The sequence below is a fragment of the Geotrypetes seraphini genome, chromosome 3 (assembly GCF_902459505.1).
Source record: "Geotrypetes seraphini chromosome 3, aGeoSer1.1, whole genome shotgun sequence".
NCBI classification, from domain to species: Eukaryota; Metazoa; Chordata; class Amphibia; order Gymnophiona; family Dermophiidae; genus Geotrypetes; species Geotrypetes seraphini.
Genome location: NC_047086.1, coordinates 138,029,621 through 138,055,687, shown reverse-complemented (window position 1 = coordinate 138,055,687; position 26,067 = coordinate 138,029,621). Strand labels below are relative to the sequence as shown.

The window sequence follows — 26,067 nt, the reverse complement described above, 5'->3', positions numbered from 1 at the left end:
CAATTTTAGCGACAGGTTACAGATCACTAACAGATCAGCAATTTCATGTTTGAGTTCTTTCAGTACCCTGGGATGTATACCATCCAGTCCAGGTGATTCATCACTCTTTAACTTGTCAATTTGGCTTAGTACGTCTTCCAGGCTTCTTTCAATTCCTCTGCCTTATCACCCTTGAAAACCATTTCCTGTTCAGGTAGATCTCTTACATCTTCTTTCGTAAAGACCAACGCAAAGAATTAATTCAGTCTCTCTGCTATGGCCTTATCCTCCCTGAGTGCACCTTTTACTCCTTGATCATCCAACAGTCCCATGGATTCCCTCAGGTTTTCTGCTTCTGATGTACATAAAAAAATTGTTACTATGAGTTTTTGCCTCTTTGGCAAGTTGTTCTTCATATTCTTGTTTAGCTTTTTTTTGTCAATGCTTTGCATCTAACTTTCTAGTGCTTATGTTTCTTCTGATTTTCTTCATTGGGATCCTTTTCCCACTCTTTAAAGGATGTTTTCTTGGCTGTAATAGCCTCCTTTTCTTCACCTTTTAACCATGCCATCTCTCGTTTTCTCTTCTTTCCACTTTTTTTCAATATGTGGAATACATCTGGCCTGGGCTTCCACAATGGTATTTTTAAACATCATCCACATCCACTTTACACCTCTGACTTTTGTCATAGACCCTTTTAGCTTCTTTTTAATAATTTTCCTCATTTTATCGTAGTCGCCCTTGTGAAGTTGCTGCTACAGTAGATTTCTTTAGCAACGTCACTCCAGTTATCAGCTCAAATGTAATCATGTTATGATCGCTATCTTCGAGTGGACCCAACACAATTACCTCCTGTACTATGTCCTGCATTCCACTAAGGACCAAATCTAAAATAGCTCCCCCTCTTGTCGGTTCCTGGGCCAGCTGCTCCAAGAAGCAGTCATTTATGACATCTAGGAATTTTACCTCCCTAGCACTCCCTAATGCAACATTTATATAGTCAGTGTTGGGTCAGTCGAAATCACCAATTGACAAAAACTCATACTCTATAAGCAAGCAGATATAAAGAACCCCCCTGCAACAAGATCAAATTCTACAATAAACTTTATTGCATTTAGAGGGACCACAAGACCTCACTCACACACCATACACAGAAAGAGGAGATTCATACAAAGAAGCAGAAAAAGAAAAGAAAGTGGAGAAAAAGCCTCAGTTCAGCTTCATGGGCTCAAAAACTCCACTTTCTCTCAAAAAGGCTCCACTTTCATAAGTCATATTCAAAACAATCGCTGAATTGTGCATTGGCAGTAGCAACCCCCAACATAGGAATTGTAGAATCACAACTTCTCAAAATTGCAAAGCAAGTTCAATAGCCACATTGGGCACAGTTCCAACAAAGCGCATGAAAAAACATAAAAGCAGATACTTAGTTGCCAATTATATCATGCCACGCATGCCGAGATCCCCAAACAAAACTGCACCTACAGGACAAGCAAAACTTAGGTAGGCATCTTCACCGCAGGACCTGACAGGGAGCTTCTGTGTTTCGCCGAGGCTGCGTCAGGAGTCTTGCAAAGCCACATTCAAAAGTTATCACTGCCAGTGCGATTGCTGCACAATGGCGCCAGGGATGAAGAACGCCAGCGCCTGCAGATAGAAAAGCTTTTCTGTCTTGTTGCAGGGGGGGCTCTATATTTATATCTGCTTGCTTATGGAGTATGAGTTTTTGTCAGTTGGTGAGTACCGTATATACGCAAATATAAAGGAGAAAAAAATGGTTGACTTGAATATAAGATGGGGGCTTAATATTCAAGTGCCATGCCATGCCAGGATCTGCACCCAGTGTCCCCTCCCTCATGCCCTCCCCTGCCAGGCTCTGCACTGAGCCCCCCTCCCTGCCAGGCTTTGTACCCAGCCCCCCTCACTCCCTGCCAGGCTCTGTACTCAACCCCACACACCCTACCAGGCTTTGCACCCACCTTCCTACACTATACCCCCTCTGGTGGTCTAGTGGTAGAGGCTGGGACAGGAGGGATCCCTCTCATCTCCCATCCCAGCCAACTAACAATTTTTTAAACCCATACATGCATGTACCTTTTATGCCAGTTTTAATCCCTGGTGGTCCAGCGGTATATGAGGCAGGAGCGACCTTTCCGCATTCCTGCCCCGTGATGGGCCGCTGCCTCCGATCTCACAGCGCACCCAACAGGACTGAGCTGTTCGTGCTTCCTGCTCAGCCCCGCACTGCTGAGCCATGGAGCCCTACACCCCTTCCCCCAACATCTCCCAAACCTCCCTGATATACTGGATCTCTTCTGACATGCCCTGATATCTCTGCCCCCATCCCCCCAACATTCCTAGGCCCCCCTCCCACATCTCCAGAACCTTCCTGTACCTTCAGAAGAGCAAACAGCAGGAGGGAAGCTCACTGCCCTCCTGCCTACAGGACCGCATGCTGCAAATGACGGGGCTTCCCCCCTCCCAATGCATCTTGGGATGCAGTGGGTGGGGGCTGAAGGACCTGACTGTTCTCAATCTCCAAGGCTGGATGTCCAAGACTGTGACATAGATTTATCTGTCTGTTGTACCAGCTACTATTCAGAGCTCAGTGGACGAGTCATATCAGATACCTTCAGATATATCTCATGAAGGAATGTATTCTCCAGAAGGTCTGTCTTTTTCCAAAGTTTATAAGATAAATGGGGCAGGCATTGCTTTTAAAAATGGAATCTGATTCAAAATCTGATGCAGAACTCAGAGATGCACTTGATTACAAACTGCATAAAAGTTCCTCTCCATAATCTCATGAAAGAGGTCTTATTGAAAAATTGGGAGACTCCACTTAATATCTCAGTGGCTCCACACAAAACTGGACGCCCTGTACCATATTGTGAGGGAGTCAGGGATTCTCCCTCACTAATACTGCTATTATACCAGTGAACAGCAAAGGGCATGGCAGTTAGGCTGTCCTCCAGCAGGTGGTGCTAATCTGTTAGAACAGGTCCTGCCTGAGGCAGAGGGGTGGGACTCAGGATGGAGCAGTATATCTATTCCAGAGTGGAGTCCGAGAAGAGAGGTCCCCTAGGAGAGGTGCCCCTGTGAGAGTAGAGGCCCAGAGGCAAGAGATCTCTAGGAGAGTACCTGAGGCCGATGCCCTGGAAAGAGGAAAGTTGTCCTAGAGTTGGGATTTCCCTTGCTTGTATGAATGGCAGTCATGAGAAGTCAGCTGAGGTAGGAAAAGATGTACTTTAAGTATAAGAATCCTGCTAAAGAGGCCTGGAGGGAGCCAGACTTGTGGTTATGAAACCTGCAAGAAGCTTAATGAGTCTGGAAGGACTGGAGGGAGCCAGACCTGTGTTGGAGAATCCTGCAAGTAGATATGTATTGAAGGTTTGAGGACTATGAAAAGTTTGCCTCTCAACTCGCACTGTTCTTTATTTCTGTGCCAGAGAAGTGATAAGTTTCACTATTTGGTTAATAAAGGTTTTTGTAGCACTTTGTATCATTTGTCTGACTGTGTTTTATGAAGGCCTTGCTCCCACACCGCTCATGCACACTATATCACACATATTCAGTCGTGCCTTGGCTTTGACAAATCACAACTGCAGCATCACTTTTTGGTTGTGGAATCTGCTTATGCCAACCCTCCACCTGGAAGAGAAAGTAGAACTCTGGACAAGTTTGGACGCAGAGTGTTCCAAGGTTCTGTGCTAGCAAACAGAATTCTAAACTATAATTTCTACATGACATTCTACATGAAATCTCTCATCCAGAAGATGTCAAACTATGACTGATTCATACCATCAGAGTATGTCACTTCTTACCAACATTTAATGAACGATCCCTTGGAGACCAGGAAGCAGATGGCCCGTTCTATATTTGATGCTTTTGACATTCTCTCTCGAACATTTGCAATTTCAATTCCTATGCAAAGGCAAGCAAAGTTAAGAATCTCTGATCTGGATCCCAATGTGCAAGATCGTTTCTCCAACATACCCTGTATAGGAGATGATCTATTCGGAGACCGTATTAAGGAGACCACACAGAAACTCAAAGACATGCTGACTGTATGACCACCTTGTCCAAATCACGTCAATCTCAGACACCATAAAGATATTCCAATGCCTCTAGGCATTCTATATATTAGTGGAGGCACAGATATTGCCAGCCTTTTCCTTCTAACCGCACAATGGCTCAAAGGTAACCCAGGCAGCAGAGGCAACAAGGCAACAGAAAACCTCTGCGCAACCTCAGTCCAAGCAATAGCAGTCTTTTTGACTTCTTCCTAGAGAGCTTAGTCAGGGCTTCTCAACTTCTGCCTCAGACTCTACCTTTTGGGGATCGACTCATCCATTACCATCAATGCTGGTATAGCAGAGACTGGTCTAAACTCAGATTTTGGCTGTTTGAAGTGATTTGTAAGACCAGTCACTCCTTGAAACCCTAGGTTGAAAAGAAATTTAGCTTACCCTTATAATAATAATAATTTTATTCTTATATACCGCCAAAGCCATGAAAGTTCAAGGCGGTTTACAACAAGAAGTGCTGGACAATCAGCAAAGAGTTTACACTACATTGTTATCAAATATAAGCCATGAAGATTCAAGGCAGTTTACAATGAAAGGAGCTGGACAAACAGCGAAGTGGTCACAATATAAAGTCATCGAATACAACATGTGTGATTTATGTGTATTGTTTATAAATGTGTGGATATTATATGCCAACATACTATTATTTATCATTTTTGTAGCGTTGAAAGGCATATACAGCACTGTACATTTAATATTCAATAGACGGTCCCTGCTCAGAAGAGCTTACAATCTAATTTGGACAGACAGGACATCTCAGGAGTTGGGGAGTTTCTGCTAGAAGGAATGAAACAATGGGTATAGGCATCTGACAAAGAAATGGGCTTTGAACTTGGATTTGGATACTGCTAGAGACGAAGCATGATGTATTGATTCTGGCAGCAAGAAAGAAGGGACAGAGTCTGGAGTTACACCTGCTCCCAGTCTCTTTCACAAGGGTGGGCAATCCTCAGCCTATCATTTAATCTTATTCAGTCCACGAGACTATGGGAAGTATACAAGAACAAAGGCGACAGACAAACAAAATCCACTGCAAGAGTACTACTATCGTGTTTCCCCGAAAATAAGACCTACCCCTAAAATAAGCCCTAGTCCCAGGATTCACCAGCAGTTTCCCTTCCCTCCCTCCCTCCCATCCCTTGTGCAGCAGAACCTTTGAGCGAGCACCGGCCCCCCCCCAACCCGCGAGCACCCGCACCGAAGTCGAATCCCCATCCTTCCTTCCCATCGGAACTCTGCCACAAGCCTTACTTACCTCCCTAAGCAGCATCAGGCTGGCAGCACACTAAATAGGCTGCTTCGGCCTTGTCCGCTTATGAATTCAGTCTGCCACTTTACTGATGATGAGTGGACAAGGCCGAAGCAGCCTGTTTAGTATGCTGCCGGCCCGACACTGCTTAGAAAGGTAAGTAAGGCTCGTAGTGGGTTTCCGATGGAAGGGTGGGGATTCGGCTGCGCGGCGGATGCTGAGGGGGAACGGTGCTCGATCAAGGGTCCTGCTGCATGAGGGATGGGAGGGAGAGTAGGATAGAAGCTGCACATGTGGGGGAGAGAAAGGAACGAGGAAAAATTGGGGCATAGGAGAGGAAGGGAGAGATGATCATGTACATACCCAGAAAATAAGACCTAGTGCCTTTTTGGGGCCTAAAATTAATATAAAACTGCTGTCTTATTTTCAGGGAAACACGGTACTACTTATCATTTCTATAGTATTACCAGACGCACAAAGCACTGTACATTAACACGCTAGAGTTACTGATGGCGTCATCAGTAACATGATAGACTGAATTCACTAGCGGACAAGGCCGAAGCAGCCTGTTTAGCATGCTGCCGGCCCGACGCTGCTTAGGGAGGTAAGTAAGGCTCGCAGCGGGTTTCCAATGGAAGGGTGGGGATTCGGCTACGTGGTGGGGGTAGATGCTGGGGGGGGGAGGGGCGGTGCTTGCTCAAGGGTCCTGCTGCATGAGGGATGGAAACACAGTACTACTTATCATTTCTATAGCACTACCAGACGCACAAAGCACTGTACATTAACACGCTAGAGAAAGTTCCTGCTAGACAGTGCTTACAATCTAATTGTGACAGACAAACAGGATGAAAAGAGTACAAGCAACAGCGGGGCTGACATAAAACGAGAAAGTCAGCAACGTCTACAACACTCTATTAGAAAACTCTGACACTTGAATTAACATGAATCATGGTTTTGACCTAAGGATCTGTCTCAGGAGTCGTGAAGTTATCAATGAGCAAAACCTTAGAATCTTCACAGCAACACTCCATTTTGTGGATTCAAAGGTTTTGGTTCTCATTGATAATGTTACATTCGGACGCACGTTTTAGATTCCTTCATTAAGGCAGGGTTGTGTTGTACTGCCGAGTTCTCTTTCAAATCAATCATCTGATTTTCCTGCTCCAGAGTCACTTCCCTGCCCAACAGAGACTGTAGCAGACCTACAAGCAACTTACCCAGTCCCTCAATCACAGACCAAATAGTATGTAAGGAAATCATCTCTGCTAGTGATTGATCTCTAGATACCTCCAAACCATGTCTCCACGGCCTGCAAAAACCAGCATCTTCGAAAGAACTTTCACCTCCCACTAAAGCCTCAAAACTTCCTGGTGCACCACCGGCATCCCTGATGTCATCACAGAGGGTGTTCTTCAATATCTGCAGCTTAATTCAGCACGTAATAATGTCTTCACGGCCAGGCAGGGCAATGGCTTTCTTTGCCCCAGTGACACTACATTGAAACCACCAGTAGTCCTAAGACATGGGAATCCACCGGGCCTCAAGAGTATGGAGCCACAAGCTAGGAGATAACCCCCATTTCCTGTTCTTCCTCTTCCCCATGATGATAATTCAACTTCAACAGGGTACAGACTAGCATACAAGCAATCAAAGCAACTAGCCTGTCCCATACAAGTCTAATATTAAAAGGCACCACCAAAATATTAATTAGTGATAACCATCTTCACTTATTCACAGAAGGGAGGGGATGTATGACAGTATCTTATTGGATTTCTTTAGCATATTTCCACTGTTTTGTAGATTACACATTGAAGCTTGCATGACTAGACTGAAATGTCTTGTGACAATTTAGGTTTGGTTGGTCACAGACCACCTGTTTGATTTCCTTGGCTGTCTATGATATTTGTAATAGTCATCTCTAGCACCACACCACGATTCTTTCTGACCTGCCTGTTCACAGTTCAATGTTTGCATCCTACGGCTGCTACTACTACTACTAATCATTTCTATAGCACTGAAAGGTGTACACAGCGCTGTATATTGTGACAGGGATCTGGCTAGTCCTAATAAAGCCCAGGGAAAAGCCCAGGGAAAAGCTCAGGGAAGCATTAATAATGTTCCAGGGACTAAGGAGAAGAAATATCCTGAGTGTAGGGAAAATCCTGAGCACAAGGTTAAGAGAGAGCCTGTCCCTTTAAAAGCTCACAGAGCTCAGGCTGGAACGGGAAGGACAGGGCTCTTTAAGGAATTAGCTAAAGCTGCTGTGAGGGGGCGTGGTTATGTGCCGAGTCTCCCTTTTTCTGAAGCTCCCTCGTCAGTGAGAAGGAGGGACAGCTGGGACTGGAAGCTCAGGGGAAGCTGAGGAGGAAACCAGCTACAGCAGCTAACTTTTGGCCAGCCTTCAGAAGTTCTCACCAGGATAGGGAAATGCAAAACCCTGAAACACAATCTGAGGTTTGTGACATGGACTGGTTAGAGAGTAATGCTAGGTCTGGGGAAGAATACCCTATGGAATGGGAATAGGTTTAGGAAAGCCTGAATGTCCTTTTTCCTTGGTAAAAGGGTTTTGTTTTTTTGTTCTTCCTTTTTGAGTTTTATGTTTTTGTGAAGGATTTTGTATCCTGTTTTCAACCTGGGCTGGAAGCTGCTGAATTTACTGTTGGGTTAGATAAGTGGAACAGTGGCCACACCTGTGGGAGTACAAGTCCCTCTGCTCCTAGGAAAAGGGAACTGCCACTCAAAACTACCAGAAGCCTAATTAGTGCTTAGAACCAGGTAGCCTAACTATTGCTAAGGCAGGTATGGTTCTAGCACTGCTTGTGGAAAGAATACCTAACATGAACTGTATTTTATGTTCTTAATTTGTGAACCTGAATTGGCCAGCACTGAGGGTGCAGTGAAAAGAATTGGCACATGAGAGAAAGAAAGCAGAACAAGAGAAAATTGGAATGTTTTGGGTTTTTACTTTGAATGTCAAATTTTGACCTTTTTTTGTTGGAAACTTTTCTTGTGGATAAATAAAAGTAATATATTTGGACAAAACCCGGCCAGTGTGGTGTGCAGTTTATGGGAGGCACCAGGCCAGCTGTGGCCCACCACGGTTACGCTTGAGCCAAGACTGGGATTCTGTGGAGTTACTAGGCCTCGCCAGGATCCCGGTCCCACAATATTTAACATTCAAAAGATGGTCCCTGCTCTGAAGAGCTTACAATTTATCTATATAGTATAACAGAAAAAAAAAACTTGCATAATTTGAATCTTTGTTGGTATTATATTGATTCACCATTTTGTCCACTGTGTCTGTCATATTTAGATTGTAAGCTCTTTTGAACAGGGACTGTCTCTTGCGTGTTTAATGTACAATGCTGTGTGTGTCTGGTAGTGCTATAGAAATAATAAGTAGTAGTAGTAGTAATTGTTTGGCCTAATATCTATGACTGAAAGACACTATTCTCTTCCTTACTACAGTGACTAATAAAGCATGAGCATGTCTGTTTATAGGAGCAATAAAAAACAACGCCACAATGGTAATACTCAGAGTCCTGTCACGGAGAGCTCTGCCCTACAGCTAAGCCCTTAGCCCCAGTAGCATCCAATCACATGACTTAGCTGGACAGTACAGTGCTGACCTCAAAGGCAGCTTCAAAACTGGCTATACCAGAAGGCACACAGGAAACATATCAAATCAGAAGCCTGCCTTCAAAGTACAGTACTGTAATTACAACTGAAAATATTTTGACAAATAGAAGAAAATCCTTTCTAAATGCATCTCAGAATAGTCTCCATTCTAACCTCTCTTTACAGAGTATGTTAGGACAGCCCCTTCTCTGCATCATAGAGTATATTAGCTTATTTCCAGTCTGTCTCCTTCTCATTCAGAATAAGCACAGAGAAACCACACTGTCAGAGGGAAGGAAAGGCATGAAAACCAAGAACAGATGGCTCCCTTCCTTAAAAAACTTTTGACCAGTTTAAAACCTCCTTCAATCATGGAGTTCCACAGAAATTAATCTGAAACACAGACAAATGCATTGAATAAACATTCATCCCTACAAATCTCTTTTCAGAAATGGAAATCAGTATCTTACAACTGCATAGACTAATTTAAAAGGAGGAAATATTTCACACGTTAGCTAATGCAGGGGTGGGAAACCTTGGTCCTTGAGGGCTGCAACCAGTTGGATTTTCAGGAGCTCCCCAATGAATATGCATGAGATCTATTTGCATGCAGTGCCTCTATTGTATGCAAATAGAGCTCTTGCATATTCATTGGGGAGCTCCTGATAACCCCCCACTGGTTGCAGCCTTCAAGGACCCACCCCTGATATAATGACTGAACCTATACGGGTTAAAAACCTTGAATACTGAATATTCAGCACTTTTATCCAGATAACAAGCAGTACTAGTATGCAGTAGGGATGGGTCTTGATTTACTAGTGGTGCCCGATTCAGTAAAAAAAATTTCGATCCGATTCAGCATCTTGAATCTATTTTTCGATTCAATTTTCCTGCCCAATTGGGTGTTGTTTTTTTTCCAAACATCCTGGTGGGTTTATTTTATAGCCTCTTCACTGCCTTTACCCTCTCCTACCCATACTGGCGCTGTGTGGTAAATAAAAAAGACTTTTCCTCTCTCTGTTAAATCCTAGCTCATGTTCGTGGTCTAACATTAGCTCTGGCAAAATACACATTTCAAATCTGACATATTGTAATCACAAAACAGAAAATAAAATAATTTTTTCTACTTTTTGTTGTCTGGTCATTATTCAAATCGTGTTGGTCCCAAGCTCTGGTTATCTTCTGATCAGGGTCTCCTTTTTTCTTTTTTCTCCATGCTAACCATCCATCTTCCATCTCTGTCTTCCCCTTCCCTCCCCCAGAAGTCTGGCATCTTATCTTTTTTTCATCTCCATCCCTAAAGCTGCAGCGATGGATCTCAGATCCACCACTTCTCCTTTTATCAACTACCCTTCATCCAGCATCTTTCCCTCCTTCCCCACCACCCAAGGGTCAACCAGCTCTCCCTTTCTCTTCCCAACTACCCTCCTATCCAGTATCTCTGTCCCCCACTTCCCTCCACATCATCCCTTGTGTCCTTCTCTTCCTTTCTGTTCCTTCCCTCCCTAAATCTCATTGTCCACCATCTCTCTCCCTTCTCCTTGGTTTTTAGACCCATTATTTCTTCCCCCCAGTCTGGTATATGCACATACCTTTGAAACCACCCTTCCCTCCCTCCCTCCCTCTGTGTACTTCTACACCAGGGCCCCCCTCCCCAGAAGGCCTGCTCCCCCCTGAAGGCTGCACTCCCCATGCACTCCCCCCAAAGGCCTGCATTCTCCCTGGCCTCCCGCTCTTGCCTTAAAGATAATCAGCAGCCTACAGAGAGGATTGCGGTGCTGTAGCGATCTATGCAGGCTGCCGTCATCCTCAGCACTAAGTTCGCTCTACCGCGGTCCCGCCTCTCCTCTGACGTCAGGGGCAGGAACGCGGTAAAGCGAACATGGTGCTGACGACGATGGAAGCCTGCAAAGATCGCTATAGCACCGCAATCCTCTCTGCAGGATGCCGATTATCTTTAGATAAGAGCGGAGAGGCCAGGGGGGAAGCTGGAGGACACTGCAAAGGACCAAGGCAGCACTTCTCAACTGACCCTTCCCCCTTGCCCCCTAAAGCAGCAGCGGCAAGCCAGCGAGATTCAGCGCTGCTGCTCCTGCTTTAGGGGGCGAGGGCTGATAACTGAATTAGCGAGGCCAATTTTTAAAAAAAATAAATTGATTTGAATTGAGTCACCTGATTAAAATCGGTGAATTGTAAAGTTTTGTGGAGATAATGTATTAATATTTCCCGATGTGGCCCAGGCAACACAACTGAGAAGGAAAACATTTCTAAACTTGAAATCAAGTGGCTCTGGGAGCCACATTTTACTTAAAATTTCCATGTAAATGCTTAGTGAAATTTAAGGAATGTGAATATGTATTCTGGGACTCTATGCAGTTGGAACAGTTTTTATAGCTTTGTGAAACTAATAATTAGTTCCCATCTGAATTAATTATAAATGGAGTTTAGTAGTATTTTGCACCATAAAATTAGATCTTAGATTAGATCATGATTATATTTTATTGTATTTTTAAGTTAATTTCAGGAATATTCTCCCATTATGTGGACTAGAAGAGGTAAAAGGGTAATGTTATAAGGAATATCCTTCAATCTCTGTAAAATTTTGGTTTTTCTTTGTCTCTTTTCTTATTATTATTTGTATAAAATGATAATGTTTAAAGTTGATTAAAAAAAAAATAAATAAAATAGGTGAATTGATTTGAATCAGAAATCGGGAAGCACTATGATTTACTGCCCTTCTGTGATTACAGTCAAAGTGGTTTACATATTATATACATATTATATTTTTGTGCCTAGAGCAATGGAGGGTTAAGTGACTTATTCAGAGTCACAAGGAGCTGCAGTGGGATTCAAACCGAGTTCCACAGGTGTGTAGGCCACTCCTCTAACCATTCTGCTACTCCTTCATGCCAGCACAATCTAATATAATAAAACGGTAAGCCCCGCATGCGCACTTCCTATGTGTGCGCCGGTTTTCCGTAAGCTGTAGCGACCCGCAGGTAGGAATGCGCAAGCGCGGCTTACGGTTCTGTTTTTCGGTCTGGCCTGCTCCCTGCCATATTGCATTTTTTAGTTGAAAGACGCAGCGGTGGCTCCTCTTATGATCCCCGCCTGCGTTGGACTTCCTACACAGGTGGGGATCATGAGAGGAGCCACCGCCGCGTCTTTCAACTAAAAAAAAATACGGCAAGGCGAGCAGGCCAGACCAGACCGAAGCTCAAGACCGCGGGAAGGGAAGGGAAGGGGGGGCCGACAAAGAAGAGGACTACAGCCGCGAGGAGCCGAACGGAGCAGCCAGATCGCAGCAAGCCAGAACATGGGGGAGGGGCTGAATGGAGCAGGCAAGATCACGGTAAGAGAAGGGAAGGGGTGGGGGAAATGCTGCAACAGCTGCACAGGGACCTGGAGGGGAAGACAAATACCGCTGCTGCTGCACAGGGAAGTCAGGGGGGTAGGGAAATGCTGTTGCTGCTCCACAGGGAAGTGGGGGGTAGAAATACTACTGCACAGGGAAATGGAGGGAAAGAATGACAGACAGACAGCAGGAGGGAGGGAGACAGACAGAAAGGAAGAAAGACGCAGGGGCAGGGACAAAGACAGACAGAAAAAGGGAGCCAAGGAGAGAGAGACAGCGGGAGAGAGAGAGACAGAAAGAAAGACAGACAGACATATATTCTAGCACCCATTAATGTAACGGGCTTAAAGACTAGTACAATATAACACAACAGAGCACACTGTCACACCAATAACTAGATAGCTGTGATTTTGCTGTGCTAACTATATCCAGATAGTCTGCATATCACCACTACAGATACGATCCTATGCCATCCATGTACTGCCCTGGGACTTATCTGCAGAATGCCGCTGAACATTCATGAGTAACTATGGCCAGCCAGTATTTACCATATACTGTATACTCAAACATAAACTGAGATTTTGGGGCTAAAAAAAATAAATGGCCCATAAATGGGGATCTTGGTTTATATTCGAGCCACCACCTAACCATCGGTGCGGCTTTCCTCCTCCCCTGAACCCCCAATGACAAATAGGGCTATAGTCTTCCTTGTGCATGCCCCCTCCCCCCACAGCCACAATAAACACCAGCACAGCTGCCTACCATACCCCCCTCCCCCTCGACAAATACAGGCACCACTATCCTTCAGATCTAATCATTTTTCAGTGACTGCACCATCCCTTTAGAAAGCCATTCCCAATTACAGAAGAGAAGAAACCTCCCTAGGCCCCTTTAAGGCAAAGTTGAAAACTTTCTTATTCTTAGATGCTTTTGATGCATAACTGCCTTCGTAAGGGCAAAATCTCAATGTTGTTTTTAGTTTAACTCTTTTTACTATTGTTTTTCCCGGTACATATTGTAGTTCTTCCCTATTTTCCCCTCATGTTTTTACTTTTGTCTGTCTGATGTTCGTTTTTTTTACTAATCAATCCCCAGTAATGATACATATTTTGTTTTAATCTTTTATTTTGTATTATTGTATGCTGATTATGTATTTTATTGTACAATGCTTTGAATTTTGGATTAAGCGGTATAAGAAATTTTTTAATAAACCTTGAATACCTTGATGCCCCTTTCAGACTTATCAAAGAATGCGGCTACTGTAGCTGCGGCTACCAAACACCACTGTATGGTGATCCGGTGCAGAGAACCTGAGCATCTGTGCATGCTCAAGGGCCCACAACAGATCACCATAAGCACAGCATCAGTAGCAGCAGCGGAAGTAGCAACTTTCTTCAATGGTAAGCGTTATACTGGCTGGGAGGGAGGGGGGCTTCCATGAGGGATAGTGGTGCCTATAGTCATTGGGGTGGGGGGTTATAGTGGACAGTCACATTGGTGTTTATCGTGTCTGTCTCTTCAATTAGTAACATTGATTCAATTATCTTTCTTGGCCTTATTTACTCATTACCATCTTTCCATTAAGATACAAGTGTCTACCGTTGTCAAGACTGGTTTTGTTTTGTTGGAGGTTTTTTTTTTTTGTTGTTTTTTTGGCTTATGGCAATTTCACTCAATTTTGGAAGGCTTTGCCCCTCTTCCTCCAGTCTGAATCTTCCTATAAAATCCAGGGAAGGGCCTCAAGACCCTGAGGTTGTGGGTTCAAACCTACGCTGCTCCTTGTGACCCTGGGCAAGTCACTTAATACCCCCCCATTGCCCCAGGTATATTGTGAGCCCACCGGAACAGACAGGGGAAAATGCTTGGATTCTTGAATGTAAACCACTTAGGCTACAAGTGGTATATAAATGCTTAAAATAAATAAATACATTTACTCGTGCATTCAATGGGCTCTAGGTACATATCGGGCAGATAAGGACAACTTTGCCCGTACCCTCTCTCTCTATGTTTTTAAACTGTAGGCTCAATCTTGGTTAGATAATATGCTCCATCAAGCTGAATCATACTGTTCTTTTAGGAAACTAGTAAAGACCTACTTGTTTAAGAAATTCTTATCCAACTAAGAACTACGTAACTATATCTGTGCCTGTTGCTTACTTGTATTTGATCACAGATGATCTAGTTCTTCTTGTCTGTAAACCACCTAGAACTCTTTGGGCGTTGGCGGTATAGAAAATAAAGTTATTATTATTATTTATTTTGCATTCCTGTTTTCCCCTTATTATTTGTTAATTATAAATAGTGCTTTATGAAAGGATCTAACAAACATTTGACAGCTTTCTGATGCCAGCTGAGGGGTGGGGTAGCCATGAAAGATAGTGGTGCCTGCAATTATTTTGGGGAGGGGGGGGGGGTTGTTGCAAGTGTTGCTGTGCTTGGTTAATAAATTGAGAGCATGGTGGGGATTATGGAGCCGAGCAGTTAGTATGGACGGGTGGATTGGATAGGGCCAGTGGTGTAGGGAGGGTAAGAGGTATCCCGGTCGGTGACACCCCTCCCCCGCCTTCTCCTTTCCTGCCCCCTCCTGCCACACACGCCTGCCCCTTCCCTCCCCTCGTACCTCTTTATCGTTCCCGGCGCAAGCAGCAACCCCAACCTGCTGCTCACACCAGCGTAGGTTCTTCTTCTGATGCCTCTTTCTAAGTGCAGGTCCAGAAGTGACATCAGAGGAAGAGCTGACGCTGGCACGAGCAGCAGGTTGGGGGTTGCTGCTCGCCCCAGGAATGTTAAAGAGGTACAAGGGAAGAAGGGGCGTGTGCAGTAGTAGGGAAAGAGTGGGGGGTGGGCAGAAAGGAGGACGGGTGCTGGCGCCCCCACCAAGACGGCGCCTTGGATGGACCACCCCCTCCCCCCATTTCACCACTGGATAGGACATACGGGTTTGGGCTTTTTTTTTTATGTCATCCTGTTCTATGTTACTGCTTTCTACCTTCAAGCTCATGTAACTCACTAGGGAATCTGCATGGGCAGACCCCAAAAATATATTTCTCTCAGCCGTTTCTCAAGCTACTAGGGCAGTGTCCAGCAAACTTTCTCGAGCCACGGCACACTAAAAGAAGTGGCTGTGGCTCGAGGCACCTGGGAGTGCGTCGATATTGCTGTGATGAGTATGGCACGTGGTGGTTAGAACTACAGCCTTAGCACCCTGAGGTTGTGGGTTCAAATCTCTCACTGCTCCTTGTGACCCTGGGCAAGTCACTTAATCTCCTCATTGCCCCAGGTACACTAGATAGAGTTTGAGCCCGCCGGGACAGATAGGGAAATATGGTAAAGTACCTGAATGTAAACCACTTAGGATATAAGTGGTATAGAAATGATTAAATAAACAAATCATGTCGATGTCCATCATGTGTGTTAAGGCCCTCCAGGCGTGCCCTATAGGCAGTCAGCCGGCGTCTCTCCTCCTCCCCAGTGTACCGTGGCACACCTGAAATCTCAGGAGGCACAGTTTGAGATACACTGTACTAGGGGATGAGGGAACAAAAACCTCAAATCACGGGAACTGTTTAAACTGCTGTTATTGTAGATGCTGTGTGGTTTTGTACTAATAAAAATATTTAAAGTGAAAAAGAAATTGTGTTAAAACTTACAGCAAGGATGTCTAGTCTGTGTAGACTCTCACCAGGATCACCCAAATTTCTAGTCTTGGTTTATATTTAAGTCAACTTTTTTTCCTCCTTTTGGGAGGCAAAAGGTCACATCGGTTTATATTTGGATCAGCTTATATTCAAGTAAATATGGTATATAGGAAACAATAGTAAAAACTAAAGTGCCTAAATGCATAACACTGAGGACCAATTCTGTACATAAGAACATAAGAATAGCCTTAGTGGATCAGACCAGTGGTCCATGAAGCCAGCAGCCCGTTCTCACGATGGCCAATCTAGGTCCCTAGTACTTGGCCAAAACCCAAGGAGTAGCAACATTCCATGCTACCAATACAGGACAAGTAATGTGTACAGCAGCCCTTTGTACTGTTTTGCTATCACTCGTGTTCTCCACAAACAGTACTTCATAACATGTTCATTTATAATTTTTACTTATTCAGACCCTTATTCAGACTCATCAGACCCTTATGTTTTATATAAAGTGCATTAGTGCTTCTATACTTCAGTGGTTGAGGAAATAAATAATCTTTCAACTTATATTTTTTTCTGCATTTTCTGAGTTTTCCCTTTGTCAATAGTTATCGGGAAGGGACCTGTCATTCCAACATGTTTCACCCGACGGCTGTATCAAGAAAAAGTCCCCTGCAATAAAATGCATTCATTAAACTCAGTATAAGATATCAATTTAATGAAAAGACCTTTCTGCTATTGACAAAGGGAAAACTCAGAAAATGCAAAAAAAAAAGATAAGTTGAAAGATTATTTATTTCCTCAAGCACTGAAGTATAGAAGCACTAAAGCACTTTATATAAAACATAACAGTCTGATGAGGAGGCTAGTGCCACATAGTATTTGGCCATCCAAACCAATTGGCTAATACTGGCACTTCTGAAGACCAATGAATAAGTAAAAATTATAAATGAACATGTTATGAAGTACTATTTGTGGAGAACATGACCAATACAGAGCAAGCAGTGGCTTCCTCCATGTTTTTCTCAATAACAGACCATGGACTTTTCCTCCAGGAACTTGCCCAAACCTTTCTTAAAGCCAGCTACACTATCCGCTCTTACCACAACCTCTGGCAACGCGTTCCAGAGCTTAACTAGTCTCTGTAATGGGATCTGATCCCCAAAAGGCTCCTGCAAACACCAGAGTAGATGCAAAGGGACTTCCATAGAAAATCCCTACCATTAACAAAAGGGAAACTGTATAGAGCTCACCCCGATTTGGGAGCCAGTCAGCACAGAAAGGGTCCAAGCAGGGCTTACGAAAGGTTTGTTTCATCATATTATATGGTGGTTGAAAAGTGCTCTTAAGGAACTGTCTAGGAAAGTAACATTGCCACCTGAACTGTGTGCACACTAGAGAGCTGCACGGGAACGGGGATGACGGGAATCCCGCGGGACCCGCGGGGATCCCGCGGGTTCCCCCTTTGGGTCACGGGGATCCCGTGGGGACGCCCCCTAGGGTCGCGGGGATCCCATGGGGACGCCCCTAGGGTCGCGGGGATCCCGTGGGGACGCCTCCGAGGGTCGCGGGGTTCCTGCGGGGTTGGATCGCAGTACACTGCATTTGAGCCGCGAGGGTAGTCTCCTCCTCATTACCTGCACTGTCGCAGCACACAGCCGAACGGAAGTCTTCCCGATGTCAGCGCTGACGTCGGAGGGAGGGCTTAAGCAAAGCCCTCCCTTCCTCCGACGTCAGCGCTGACATCAGGAAGACTTCCGGTCGGCTGTGAGCGGCAGGGCAGGTAGGAAGAAGGCAATGGCGAACGAAAGAGGGGGGAGGGGGGCGGTCCGCCCGAAGAATGTGCACAGCCGGTCAGGTCCCCCGATCGACCGACAACAGGCCCGGCCGACAAACCTCCCTGCCCTGTAGCCGCGAATCTAAATTACCTCTTACAGCAGCTTCAATACTCCAGCTGCTGTAAGAAGGTAATTTAGATTCGCGGCTACAAGACAGGGAGATTTGTCCGACCGGGCCTGTTCTGTTGTCGGTCGGGTGCGGAAACGCCACAAAGGTAAGGGGCAGGGAGGGAGGAAAGGTGGAGTGGAGAAGAAAAGACGCTTAAGGGGGGAGAAGGCCGCTGAAAGCACTGGGGAAGACAAAGGAGTGGAGAAGGACGCTGAAAGGACATGGGGTAAACGGGAGGAGGGGGGGAAGGATGCTGAAAGCACATGTTGAAGACAGAGGGGGGTGAAGGACCCTGAAAGCACTGGGGAAGACAAAGGGGTGGAGAATGCCACTGAAAGGACATGGGGAAAACAGGGGTGGAGAAGGCCACTGAAAGGAAATGGGGAAAACAGGGGGGGGGGGAGAAGGCCGATGAAAGGACATGGGGAAGACAGAGGGGGGAGAAGGACCCTGAAAGGACATGGGGAAGGCAGAGGGGGGGGAAGGACCCTGAAAGCACTGGGGAAGACAAAGGGGTGGAGAATGCCACTGAAAGGAAATGGGGAAAACAGGGGGGGAGAAGGCCGCTGAAAGGATATGGGGAAGACAGAGGGGGGAGAAGGCCACTGAAAGGACATGGGGAAAACAGGGATGGAGAAGGCCACTGAAAGGAAATGGGGAAAACAGGGGGGGAGAAGGCCGATGAAAGGATATGGGGAAGACAGAGGGGGGAGAAGGCCGCTGAAAGGACATGGGGAAGACAGAGGGGGGAGAAGGACGCTGAAAGGACATGGGGAAGGCAGAGGGGGGAGAAGGATGCTGCCTGACAGGACATGGGGAAGATGGTGGGGGAGAAGGACACTGGAAGGAAATGGGGAAGAGGGAATGGGGAGAAGACCCTGGCAGGGAAGAAGACAGAGGTGCCAGACTATGGGGGGAGTGGAAGGAAAAAGATGGGTGCCAGACCAATTTGGGAGAAAGGGAGAGGCACAGTAACAGAGCAAATGGAAGACACAGAGAGAAGAGAGGCAGTGGATGGAAGGAATTGAATGAGAATATGAAGAAAGCAGAAACCAGGCAACAAAGGTAGGAAAAAAATTCTTTTTTTTTTTTTTTGCTTAAGGATAAAGTAGTATATTAGTTGTGTTGATAAAAATTTATAAACATTAGAGGCTCTGGTAGAAACCCGTTTACAAAGTATGTATTCTTCCCAATTAATATTTCCAAATTAATAAAGTCTTTTTGCTTATTTTTAAATGGGTTTCTACCAGAGCCTTTAATTCAGTAGCATAATTAAATGAAATAACTATTTCTGTAGTTTATAGGGACGGGCGGGGACGTAGGGGATTCCTCGCGGGGACGTAGGGGATTCCTCGCGGGGACGGGCGGGGACGGAGGGATTCCTCGCGGGGACGGGTGGGGACGGAGGGATTCCTCGCGGGGACGGGTGGGGACGGGTGGGAGTCCTCACGGGGACGGGTGGGGACGGGTGGGACTTTGGCGGGGACGGGTGGGGACGGGTGGGATTTCTGTCCCCGCGCAACTCTCTAGTGCACACCCCTGCAGAGTATTTTGCTGTTTCTTTTTTTTTCCATTCAGCTCCTTTTTGGCTGCCAGCTCCTGCAGCCATGAATTTGATCTAGGATCACATTATAGACCTTCACCACTGCTACATAGCCAGTGTTCCTTTATACTGAAACTAATCTTCATGTTTTATGTTAATATCTGTTTAATGATCCAACTGATTGCTTTCTATGCCACATAGTACAGCACAGTTACTAATAATAGGTCAGCAAAGTTGTTTGTTGATGACTACAATCTGTTCTCTAGTAAATTCTGGGGTGCAGAGGGGTCTGTCACAAAGTTCGGGGAGCTGCTGTCTCTTTTGATCAGCCATCATGCTTTAGCAGACAGAAGTCTTATAGAACCCTGTTTCCAGGTACTGGAGAGCCCAGTTGCATAAATCTAACCTCCAGAAAACTGAAGGTGTACTGGGGGCTTATCTTCTGCAGGGCATAAGCACTACAGGGAAGTAGCGCGAGTGTCTGTGTGTCCATCTGTCCGTCTGTCTGATTCTCTGGAAAAAGAAGCACCCAGACTTTCAAAGGGCATGTACTCTGAACCACATTACAGAGAGGCATTTCCAAATGTATTTATTTTTTTGAAATTTGCCTACTTAAGATACCTTGGCCATCAGGGCATCCAACTTTGTTTGCCAATTTCGACTACAAAATGCCCAAATCCAGAACATCTGGAGTGGCAGGACCAGAATTGTTGGAGCAGCTGCTCAATCATGGCGAAGGCCTAGAAGTATGGTGATGGGGAGCAGTGGGAAGGAGAGGTGAGGGGGGGGCGCGGAGGAGAGGCGCTGGTGCCCTCACCAAAATGGAACCCGGGGCGGTCTGCCCCCAACCTCCTTACTACGCCACTGTTTGCAATAGTCCATGTATACTTTATAAAATCTAAACACTGGCATGTACACCTTCACCGAATGAAACACATGTTAAGTATCAGCTAATTGCATGTATAGACCTAAGGTTTGCAGGAATGACTGAGGGAGTAATTGTGCTTAAATCTCACCTCTTCTTCCTCTATGATATTACCAAAATCTGACCCTTCCTCTCTGAGCACACTACCAAAACACTTAACCACACCCTCAACACCTCATGCTTAGACTACTGCAACTCGCTACTCTCAGGCCTTCCAATTAGCCATCTCACTCCCCTGAATTCGGCTGCGTGACTCATATTTCTGGGAGAGCCTCTTTACTCACGTTACCCCTTTCCTAAAGTCACTTCATTGGCATTCCCTACCCTCTATGTCAGGGGTAGGGAACTCCGGTCCTCGAGAGCCGTATTCCAGTCAGGTTTTTAGGATTTCCCCAATGAATATGCATTGAAAGCAGTGCATGCAAATAGATCTCATACATATTAAGTAGGGAAATCCTGAAAACCCGACTGGAATACGGCTCTCGAGGACCGGAGTTCCCTACCCCTGCTCTATGTCATGTCTGTCCGTCCAAGTTAGATTGCAAGCTCTTCCAAGCAGGGATTGTCTATAAATATCAAAATGTACAGTGCTGCATATGTCTTTCAGCGCTATATAAGTGATAAGTAGTAGTAGTACCACCTCTAAAATCCAAAATTTAGAATTTTCTATTTTGCTTCTTTAATTGTCAGCCCCCCCCCCATAGACAAGCCTTGTAAAATTTGACACTTTAATGCATAGGCTGCAAAATAACCGTATACACATTTAAATCCTTGAGTGATGCATTTTTTAAAAACATGTTCCTGCAGCATGTGCTTTAAAGCAGTGTTTTTCAACCTTTTTACACCCATGGACCGGCAGAAATAAAAGAATTATTCTGTGGACTGGCATCGGTCCGTGGACCGGCGGTTGAAGAACACTGGGCTAAGTCGTGGGCCAGACCCCGCCCATCTCTACCCAATCTCCACCCCAGACCCCGCCCCCATAATAATACTAATTGCACCTTGCACGTCCCGTGCCTCATCTGGAAGCCTTCCCTCTGACGTTGCAATGTCTGAGAGAAGGCTTCCGGTTCAGGCGCAGGATGCCCGTAGGAACCACTGCCCATGGCTTTGTGCACTGAATCAGTTAGGAAGAGGGAGCTGACTTGAAGATAACGCCGCATTGATCGCACCGTGGACCGGCAGTTGAAGAACACTGTTTTGGGCCTGATGCATGTGCCGGCCCTGTGGACTGGCAGAAAATTTCTGTGGACCGGCACTGGTCCATGGACCGGTGGTTGAAGAACACTGTTTTAAAGTACACATATATTTCCTGTGTCTTTATGTGTACTTTATACAAGACTCCAGGTATAGCGAAGATTTCATAAAATACTCTAGAAACTGTACAGATCTCTTTTCCTACCTAGATATCTTAAGCAAAACTGAGCTTCAAGTGTGTACATTTGGATTTTCAACAGGTCCATTTGTGTTGTATTTCTCTGTTCTGATGACAGCAGAAACTGTAGTTTCATATATATCTGGGCACTTCCCCCCAATATTCAGTCAGCAGAAGTCGGCGGTTTTTTTAAAACACCTTCACAGGAATTCTATAAGTGTCGGAGCATTAAGTGTTCCAGGCTGTGGTAAAAACCTCTATCGCGGCTTAGTAAAAGGGGTGGTAAATTAGCACTGGCTATTCAGTGTCAAGCCATGTGCAGGCACCAGCACTGAATTTCCAAACCTAATTTGGATAGCCCTGACTACTGGAGCTTACGCGAGGGGTAGGGGGAAACAGAGGAGAGATTAGTTGGATGATCAGAAGGTGATAAAGCAATATAATGTGATAGGAAACCTAGATCTTTGTTAAGTCCTGTCTTGGTGGTGTCAAAGTATTTCATCATTTTATCTTCAAAGGTTTATTATATTCCTGAGTTGTATTACAATTGATACAGTGCTCTGGTCCCCCAAAATGTTCCCCTAGGGGTCGTAGGCTTGTCTCAGGGCAATTTCTCCAACTCCAACCTCATTATAAGGTATAATATGGGTATGTGTTATACCTCTATTTTCTCTATTTTTTTTTTAAGAGTGATGTTATTCTCAACGGTCTTCAGTTCACAGGTGTGCTATGGTATCTCTTGGCTTTTGTGAATTTGCATTATGGGTCTTCATTATTTGATGTTTGAACTGAAATAAACCTCACTGATTTTATCCCATTGGCTCCGGTGGAAAGCTCATTGTCCTGTCTCACTGTTGTCTTAATTTAGTTTTGTGTATACCATGACAGGAATGAACCTCACTCCTACTGAGAGGGTCTGATGGGGTGCCTATGTAAGTTGATTCTTGTCTTTAGCAGCTAAAATGTAATGCTAAGAAATGCAAGGTCATGCATTTGGGCTGCAATAGCCCGTGGGAATGGTACAGTTTAGGGGGATGAAGAATTTATGTACACGACAGAACAACGGGACTTGGGTGTGATTATATGTGATGATCTTAAGATGTTCATATATACAAGTGTTTATAGAAACTGTGGTGTTTAGAAAGTTAACTTTTTCTGTTGAGCAGTCAATTTTGGATCTGAGTGAAGATTAAGATGCATTAAAAAAACTATAAGATTGTTAGAGAGGCTCTTCTCTCTCAGTCCAAATCATAAAATGTCTTCAATATACCAGCAATATTTAAAGGGTTTAGCCTGTCCTTCATAATTCTGATGGAATGTAATTTGCTACATTTCAGGATGTATTTGTTGGACTCGGTATATTTTATGAGTTTCTCATTAGATATATATAGACTAATTAAAAACAAAATTATCCATCATATCATTTATTCTTTTAATGAAATATTTTTCCTTCTTTCTCTTCTTTCTATTTTTTTAATATAATCTATTTTTTTAATTGAATAAATTGGACCATTATTGTAATTAATATATTGTTTTTTTAACAAATTTTTTAAAATATATTGTATTTTTAAATATGTTTGTTTTAAATATTGTATTTGTACCTATTAGGACCCCTGACGAAGGTTAGTCCGAAACACGGACCGTGTTGGGTCTCTCACCTGGTAAAAGGTTTTTAACCTAATTTACTTGTCATAATAAAGCCTGCCTGCATCGTGTACAAGGTCTGCAGTTTTTTGCTTTGTTTGTTCTGGATTGTTTTACACTGCAGACAGTTGAACCTTGTTTTCCTCCTTGGATTTGGTTTTTTGTTGGACTCAATCCAGAGTTTATTCAGGACTTTTCAAGGCAATTTATTATCTAGGTATGTGAAATGCTATTAAAAGATCTTTTATAATCAATCCATGCTATATCGAGGTTTGTATTTTTCTTTAAAAAAAAAAAAAAAAGTCAACAGCAATAATCCCATTTCTTTCTGTTTGGCAGACTTTCTTTGTACGCTCCCCTCCCTACCATAATTAAAATTTAAGGTTTGCTTTATATTCTTTTCAGGGGTCTGCCATGTTGTAGCTATTCCTCTTAATTTTTCATTAAATTTTATGGTTCATCACCTCTGGCAGTTATGGTTTCTTTCTTGTCATGGCCTTTCTCTGCAGCAAGTAAAAAACAAAGGAGAAAACTGCAGACAGTATGGACAAGATGCAGGCTGTGTTTATTAAACCAAATATAAAATGCGGTAACTATTGTCACCCCTTTTTTTTTACAAACCCTGGGACCCGACACGGTCCGTGTTTCGGAGAACACGCCTTCTTCAGGGGTCCATTAGTTGTAAGGGTGAAAACAAACCACAATATAAATTGGTAATAAGCAAAGCGCCTGTGTTAAAGCAATCAATGCGATCCAACTGTACACCGCAAAAGCGAGATAATGGAGCAAAAAAGGGTGACAATAGTTACCGCATTGTATATTTGTTTGTTTTATTAAACTTTTTTATTAAATTGCAATAGTGTAATACATTTAATTGAAAATAGCAAAATATTATAAAGAATACACTATTTCAAACAAATAACATATAAAATCATAACTATACCCAACCCCCTTCCATCAATTATTAATATTAGCAATACTAAACAAGTTTAATATGAAAATTTAATATCCATTTTCCCAATACCTTTCCCTACCCCATCCCAGATGTGGAATGAAAAAACTCAGAAGACAATATATTATCTTGTACATACTGTCTGCAGTTTTCTCCTTTGTTTTTTGCTTGTCGTTGGATTTCCTCGTTGTTTGCCTATCTCTGCAGCAGGCATATTATCTTAACCTATAATGTCTGCACTATCATGCCCACCAACATTAGCCCTAGTGCTTAAGCTAGGGTGGGCACCCTTTCATCCTAGGCAACATATGGGGAGTAAGAATTTTTCGTTCATCTGTCACAATTGACTTGTGGCAGCCACCTAGTACAGCTTTTATACAACAGAGTCACCATGCGAAGGAACTCAGCAAGCTTTGGTGAAAGCAATAAGTTCTCTTGCTATGCACAGCACAAGCGCAGAATTTTAGGTCATGTTCTCTGTCCATTCAATACCCCTGCTTACTATGAAAGACATGCAATATCTAAAGCTATACTAAATGACATGTTATTATAACCAAAGATCACTAGAATAAAGCATCTATTTTCCTTATCTGCTAAGATTTTATAAAGAACCAGTATTTCACAACTTAGTAGAAGAAGAAATATGCCATACAAATTCAGGGCTTCTAAGGGTAACTCATTCTAAATATCTGGATCAGAGTACAGTAGCTAAAAGCCCTCTTGGGGCCTTAGTGAGAGTCACATGAATTTTAGCTAAAGGTACAGCCAACGGTGGGGAACTGCAAAGAGCAAAGCAAGCAGTAAGGACATGACACGACGTTAAAGCAAAAACGGATTCCCTGGGTCAGCAATGTGAAAACATTTAAAGACACGTCAACCAGTTTTAAAGATTATGTGCTGGCCAGCTGGAAGCCTATGAAGACTGTACAAAATCAGGCACATACTGGCTCAGAGTCTATACTTTGCTCTGGAAATTTTCCTTGCAACAGAATTTTGAACCAATTGGAGGCATGCAAGTATTGTCTGAATTTTTGTTAAAAGGTTATTATATCAATCCAAATCGCATAACTATAAGCACTTGCCAGAGTTCCATCAACAAGTTCAAACCCCCCAAAAGACCTGAGCAGGTTAATATGGCACACATAAGGAAGTCTAAAGGACACCACATCTCCTTAAGGATGCCCCCCCAATGTCAGAACCACCTTAAGATCTACAGGGGAAAGGGTCACAGGAGAGGTGGAACCAGAAGAGCAGGAACTAGGAAGTATAACATCTAGGGGTAGAGCCAAGTTAAGGAGACCCAGAAGGAAGCTGCGACACCTCAGGGCATATGCCTCCACTATCTCTGTGTGACTTGCCACTGCTTCAATCAGATAGGTCAAACCTCACTTGGAACCTTGTAGTGTATTTTGACCCGAGTTCTTGAGGAACCAGGGCAGAAATGCCAGACCACTGGGGGAGGGAAGAAGATGGATGCCAAACCAATAGGGGTGGAGGGAGAGATGGAAGGGGGAGGCAGACAGTTTCTGAAAGGGGCATAGAAGATGCCATATAGAAGGGGCAGAGAGAGGGCAGACAGTGGCTGGAAGGGAGGGAGTGATGAGAAGACGAGGAAAGCAGAAAACAGAGAAGACAAAGGTAGAAAAAAAAATTATATTTATTTTTTTTCCCTTTTAGGAGAAAGTAGCATTGTAGCTGTGTTGATAAATATTTATAACTAGAAAATGGAAATAAGGTGATCCTTTTAGTAGACT

The 26,067-nt window shown here is 44.2% G+C and overlaps 1 protein-coding gene across 3 annotated transcripts in view; it reads right to left on the bottom strand.

Annotated features, from left to right (window-relative positions):
- DPYSL5 (dihydropyrimidinase like 5) overlaps window positions 1–26,067 on the bottom strand; it is a 154,286-nt gene that overhangs the window by 111,749 nt on the left and 16,470 nt on the right. The window contains exon 1 of one of the 3 annotated variants that reach the window (XM_033935346.1): window positions 17,565–17,585. The exons of the other annotated variants lie outside the window; for them this stretch is intronic. The gene's annotated coding sequence lies outside the window, so the exon portion shown is untranslated. Of the gene's footprint in view, window positions 1–17,564; window positions 17,586–26,067 lie in introns of those variants that run through there. 3 annotated transcript variants of the gene reach the window in all.